A 7,229-nucleotide genomic window follows, 5' to 3' on the forward strand; every position below is an offset into this window, starting at 1 on the left:
TCTGTGTATGTGCGTGTGTCTTAACGCCAGTGAAGAACTGTTCTTTTACCAGGGTCCTGGTTAGTCAACTCCCATCTTCCCCAACTGCCTTTCTCATCCCCCCCAGAAAAAAAGTTCATCTTTCAAGTCTTAGATCTGTTACAAACTCTTTTGCATTTTATACTTTCCATTCGCCCTGCATTAACAAATCTTGTTCCATTTTTGCATGGAATGCAGTCCTCCTCAAGTTTCTGCAATCCATTTTCATTGTGAGCCTCTTGGCTGTCTTAATTGAAAACTATTAAAAACCTCAAGTGTTTGAGATCCAACTTTTATCAGAAATAAATTGACTTTCTGCCCAGTATCCTTCTGGTAGCATTCTTTTTTTGTAGCTGTAGAAACTGTGCAGGTCTTCTGTAAGGGTTTTTTCACTAGTAGGGAGTTTACCCACTCTGTTGTTCATTCCTGCAGAATAGTTTGATTCTCCCCCGAAACTGTATTTTGTCTTGAGATAACGCCAAGCCTGGGAGCCTGACAGACTGTAAATGTGATATCTGAACGTGTCAGCATTGCTCTGCATGAACCTCCATCGAACTGAACGTTTCCTTCTACACGTCTCATACCAGCGCTGGTTAAAGGCACAGCTCCACACGTGCTGCGAGCACTCCTTTTTCCCCAGGACATTTACCTTTCCACCCCTCTCTTCTCTGCCCCACAATGACATTGAGGAGGAGGAAAAGCAAAAAAGCTTAATGCACCCTGCAGCCCAGGCCTGTGAATTCTTCCCAGCTGCTTGCGGAGTGATAATGGACACTGTACAGACCAAAAAGGGAGGGAGGGAATCTGTCCCAATAGTCTTTAAAGCTTCGCCTGTTCGTTAATGACACCTTTGAGAGCTAATGAAATAGTTTTGAGATACGGGTCTGGGCTCTGCTAATGCTCATGAGTGTGAGCATATGAGTAGTATTGCGTACTCCAATGGGAAGTTTACTTGGGCAAAATTCCCACTGAGGTCAACTGGGCTCTCTCCAGAGCAATCCTTGCCTAATAAATCCCTTAATGGTAATAATTATTGAGTTTGGGATTGTGGTTAAATATAGGAATATTTTAAATTAAAAAATACTTGGGCTGTGCTCTCCTCCTGACTGCGCTGCTCCTTCCTGCAGTACTTCCATCAAGTTACTCCCCGTCTTTGCTGGTATATAGCTGCATGCAGAATCATGCCTCCTATTACGACTTGAAATAACTCATGAAAAAGCCTCAGTTTTATACAATTTATTTCAAATATGAATTTATGGCTTTAAACTAGTGAACAGCATGGCATCTAATGAGTCCTGGAGTATCTTAACCATAAAATAAAATTAAGGAAAGTTCTTATTTTCCCTAAATGAGGGTGTGATGGCAGAGTGGTTACAACATCTGGCTTTTTGCCGGAGGTATAGATTCCCTTGTGCTAGCGATGAGTGTTTTCAAGACAGGTAGAGAATCAGATGTTGCTGCTTTGAGGCTTGCCTTGGTCATCTGACGTGTAAATGGGTACCAGTCATTCCAGCTGGGGAGTGGGAAAGACTGTGGTAAAAACCTTTCTATCCTGTTAAATATTGTTTACCACAGGGTTGGCACGTATGGGGTGTGCCAGCTTGATGGGCTGAACTGGCTTGTCTTAAATTGTAGCCGTTTTCCTACTACTTCTGCTGGGAGATGCATATTTCAAGTGTAAACAGATATGTCTTGTGAGCAGCAGAACTAATGAAGTCTGCTTCCCAACAGATTTGTGTTATGCGCTTGGTTGACTTATTAGTTAAATAAGGCTATGGCTATTATTAGGTGTCAGATAATCTATGAAAAGTAATCTAGAGAATGCCCCAGCCTTGGGAAAAGCTTTGTATGGGGCTTTGTGTCTTTGCAGGCACTAAGATCCACTCTGTAGCGAGGACTAATAAGGTATTTTTCTAACTGCATGTCTTCATGAAACATACTGGAACGTAACTGTCTTGGAGGCTGCTGCCCTTCTGCCAAGTCCTGATAGAAACTGGCCAATCTATTCAAACACTGGTGGAAGGAGGCTGCCTTGGCCTGAGCCCCAAAATTCTCTGAAAGAAAAGATTCTCCAAATCCCAGCGCTTTACGGTGGATCCATGCTGCCAGACATGAACTCTGAAAGGCTCTGCCATGGGCAGATTACTACTGGGTGTGCCAGGGGATGCCCTGAGTTCAGTTATTGCAGCGACCAGTGATCATGCTCTGAACCCACGCTGCAGTCTGGCTGCAGACAGCAATGTGTAGGCATCAGTCCGCTTAAGCTGACTCTTTCAGTTTAGGCAAGGTCTATATTACCCTGCTATGGTAAAGTCATTAACGTTGCTTTAATACTGGATCGCTTCTCTTATGCCTTTTTACATCTACACAACTCGATTGCTTTGATTTTTCTCTTGAGTTCCCCAGCATGAAAAAGGCTGATTTTTACCCTCACAACGAAGTTGCATTGACTTCTTTAACGTCATTGCTTTAGTATCAATTGGCAGCGTCCAAAAGGACTAAAAGGCATAATCCCTTTTTAGGTTTTCCTCCAGAATGAAACAGAGAAGAAATTCCCAGCTGACAGGCCACAGTCAGGTACTACTGTCAGATACGACGATTTTCCCAGGAAACTGCAGTATGGAAAATAGGAAGCTTAGGAACTGTGAGGAGAGTCATATCCACGTATACTATAGATTTCTGTAGTATGTAGAAATTCTGCAAATAAATATGTAAATATTTCTCTTTCTCAATGAATTCTTAGAGTTCTTGCCCAAGCCTGAGAAAGCATTCTATTCTCCAGGGTCCTTAAGCATGTGCTTACCTCACGGAAGAAGGGATTTGAAGGAGAATTTCTGTAGAGCCCTGTGTACTTCCTATCAGCCGCTTCCATGTGGGAATCAAGCCATTTATGCATACAGTTCCTGACTCCGGGGCAATTAAAATCTCAGCCATAATGTTATATTAACACAGAATTCGGTGTGCCTAATGACATATTAAATCTTCCTAAATTATAGCTAAATTACAAAAAGGACTAATTTACCAAAACCAGTTAATAAATGTTTAGAAAAGGAAGCTAATTGAATTATCCCTTGTTTGTCAGAGACAGATAATCTCCTTGTGAGAAATCTCATTTTTTCTGAAGCATGATTAATTGGTCTGACGAGTCAGAGATTATGACAAATTACGCAGGAGGAGATAATAAATAAGTCAGTAGGAAAGCTTGAGAGCAGAGAACTAGCAGCTGTTATTTCATTTGAGGCTTGGTGCCGCTTCTGGATTCACCCTGACCCTTGTGCGGTTTCCTTGCTGCTGCTGCGGACGAGCCACGCAGCCGTCACAGCCACCCTTTGCTCCTTTCCCCGCCATGCTCTGAGCCTCAGCCCTATTCAGGTGAAGAACATCAACTCCCCAGGAAGGATACCTGAAAAACCCCATGTTTCTAGGCCAATGACTGGTTTCCACTAACTGAAATATCAAGGACATGAGATGAATTTTTTATTTTTCCTTAGTCATGGTGGGAAGGCATTTACGGCTTACACAGAAGGTCCAGTCACAGCTTCATCTTGTTCCCATTAAACTCAACGGGGAAATCAGAATCAGTTGTAGCAGTGCTCAACTCTGAAAGCAAAGTGTGTCTAAGCCCTTCACCGCGGCGTACCTAAGGGACTGCACTGCACAAGTCTGCGCTCCTTTAGGAGAAGGCTTCAGCGTATGCACCGAGACCGCTCAATTTTCGTGCATGTCGCCGGCCTGCGGTGCTGTTGTGGCTCGTGCTTCAAGCTCCAACCATAAGTAGAGAAGAGCCAAGGGTGAGATGCGTGCTGGTGCACCGAGCTGCAGGCTGCTCCGTCTGGGCGCAGACCACGGACGAGGCCGGTGCTGAGGTGCCAAATAATGTCTTCTGCTCTTCGTCTCATGAGTATCTGATCTGAGTGTCTTTCAGTTTAATTCATGAAAAGCACGGGGCAAGGGTTTCAAAATTCGATCTTAATGTTTGAACTCTGTACAGTGTTGCCTGCTTTCATCGCCTCGTTTGAAAAGCCTGGTAGAACTGAATGAAAAGTTTATTCGTTTTGCCGATGTTCTATCATGTAGGCTTGAGAGTAATTTTCCATTTGCACCCTCTTGTATGTGTAGATCATGCTATTTAACAGGAACTAGTTTTGAGTAATTGACTCATTTACAGGATTTGGAAAATAATAGCTAACTTAGATCTAATTAATAACAATGTGCTGCCTTGGAAACGGGATGATAGTACTCAGGGAAACCAACTGTAAGAATCATTTCTATGCAGGGGATGCAGGACTAAGGCAGTGATCTTGTTGGGTAAGTTTAAGAGAGGTCTCAGTATAGCGGGGGGAAAGGGAATGGAGGATAGGCTAACTCATTACTGTTGGCACTGCCTAGTAGCTGGATATACGTGACATTTGCATTTAAATGCCAATGCATACTTTTCATTACACCTCTAACTCACCTCTGCCAGCCTCTAGTGGAAATCATCTGCGCTCCCGGCAATATTCAGTGGGCTTTTCCTGCACTACAACTTGGAGTAATTTGGAGAGGAGATGCAGGGCTAGGCTTTTGCCCTTGGTAAGCCAGGAAATTCTTGGTGTGTGTCACAGAGAAGGAACTGCCGCTGTGGTAGCAAGCAGGTATGGGCCTATTGTTTCCTGAGTTTGTGTTTGTAACCCTGAGAATTCAAAAATCCCTAAGCACTCCCAGAATAATCCTGACAGTTTAGAGGTTTTTGGTTTTTTTAATCGGTACTATTGATCTCCCAGTTTCTGAGCCTTTATGATGTAGCAGGGTTCAGAGCTTCTAACTGTTCCCTACAGCCTCAAGAGCAAGGTATATTTTAAGTTCAAGTGGGGGTTGACACAACCACATGATCTAAAGACCTGGTGTCTCAGGTAGAGTATCAGGTTGTGCAAATCTTCAAGTTAAGTCATGACTGTTGGCAGCGCTCTGCTTTTTCTGTTCCTGACTCTGCTAAAGCAGTGATTTGAGGACATTGTTAAGTTCACATCTTCTGCCTTTTCATGTGCAATCACTTTTGCCTCCTTCCCAACATCAGTTAGTTCTCTCTTATATTTAGTTCTCCAATTTGCTTATCTGAAAAAGTGATTTCCCAGGCATCCACAGCCAAGTCGCTGCGAACCTGCAGCTGTCCCCAGTCCCATACCAAACGCGTCTGGTCGGCTCCTCATACCAGGACCCCCTGAGGTACCTCAGAGCCTCTCCAGCTCTACTTTGGGTGCCACATCCCTTTGGCAGGAAGGAACAGAAGCCTCCAATGGGGAAAGGCCCAAAGGAAAGAGCCGGGTATCTGTAGCCTTTGAGACATGGGGTCAAGGGCCCTCCCTCAGGACAAAAAGACGCCAGTAGCTTCCCAACTCTGTGGGTTGGAGTAGCAATGCCCCAGAGCTGTTGGAGATACCTGCTGTGTGAGGGTCAGATTCACCAACCAGCCTGACCAGCCTTCATGGTTGCTTTGCCAGTTGCTGGTAGAACCACTCACCCCGCAAACACGCAGCAGCCTTTTCTTCTAAGTAGCTGGTTTGTGTTTTATATGCATTTCAAGGTGGCAACCCCTTCGAAGGGGTCCCTGCAGGAGCCCTTGTGCACTCACCACAGGCTCCCATTTCTTCCCTGGTGTCACTCTAATGAGTTTAAATATCAAGCGCTTAAAATATACAGGGGTTGCTCCCAAAAGGGGTGAATAGTCAGTGTTTTATATTCAGTGGAGCATTTCAGCCAGTTTTAATCACAACAGAATATGTTTGCATCTGCTCCCAGCCCTGCGAGTCCTCCCTCAGTACTGTGGAGTAATTGAAGAATATGATTAAAGGTAATTATTTTAATTGCCCATTGACTCAGAAAGATTTCTGATAGCGCTGAGTAGAATCTGATCCATAAAGGAAAGGCCTCGTGGATTGTCTGCATCAAGACAGACCGCCATCAGCGGTGTGAGGGATGAAAATTAAACATTGCCAGCCTCCTGCATGTGCTGCATGGATTACGGGGGGAGGAACGCATTTTTTAACTGAAAATGTGCGCTGTGCCGGTTTGCCTGTGAAGCATTTGGGCTAGTTGTTAGTTCAACCCCAGGGTAACGTCACTGACTTTGCTGAGGCTCCTGTTTGATGCAGTTGTGAGTGAAAACACAGAGTTCTTCTAGGGCTTCAAGCCTGAAATATGATAGCCGAGGCCGTATATATTCAGTACAGTGAAACACTTAACACCTAAGCATTCCAAAACCAGCATTTTTGCTAGAGACAGCAGTAAAGAAGAATGATGGTCTAATAACTAGGTCACCCACGTTGAACATGGAAAGCGTCGTCTGTATTCTTTGCTTTGCTGATCCTGCATTGGCCTTTGGCGCAGCACTTGGGCTGCTCCATGTCTCGTTTCCTCTCTCTGTAAAGAGTGGACTTGACTTCTTAGGAGGACATGAATTGCTTTCATGCTGTGTTAGTAGCGACCATGCAAATTCACTGATATAGTGAAGGGGAGGGCAAAGGCCTTTGTAAATTTTTTAATGTATAAATATATAGTATCCGTGGAATCAACCACTTCTGGCTATGGAAGGAAAGTACGTCAGAAGATATTAAATTCAACAGGACCACTTTTGGCTTAATCACACTAAGCAGAAGTAGGGTGGTGGGGTCTTCTAGGAGAGCATTGGCACATGCTTGCAATGCTCTTAGACTTCATCTAGATGTTTGCTATTAGCCCCTGGTTATTAGCAAAGAGGTTATTGGAGAAGATGGACTTCAGTCAGACCTAGACTGGCTATTCTAATACTCCTTGAGTGACATGAGTGCGATTTTCAGAAATCTGAAGCCTCTGTAGGTTGTATAGTATAAACATCCTTTCTTTATCAGGTTTGCTAGGTAGGCACTTTGCTTTTGTTTACCCGTGTTTGGTTGGTGAGTCAAAGCATTTTTAATAGTCTCAGTCTTTTGTATTTGATTAAGTGCAGCTATAAGAAACAGAAAAAATACTCTTGACTAAAACAATCTGATTTTTCACTTACAGGCATAAGAGAGGCCAAGAAAGATTCAGGTTGCAACTGTTTTGACTGTTATGACATTTGCTATCCTTTCTGTTTGGGAGGAACCTGAATCAGACTCCTCTTCCTCACACCTTTCAGAGCAGATTTATATCAGTGTGATCTGATTTACAGGGCTCCTCGCACAGGCACTTTTTTTCTACCCATGTAGTTGTAC

The sequence above is a fragment of the Phalacrocorax aristotelis genome, chromosome 12, assembly GCF_949628215.1.
Source record: "Phalacrocorax aristotelis chromosome 12, bGulAri2.1, whole genome shotgun sequence".
NCBI lineage: Eukaryota > Metazoa > Chordata > Aves > Suliformes > Phalacrocoracidae > Phalacrocorax > Phalacrocorax aristotelis.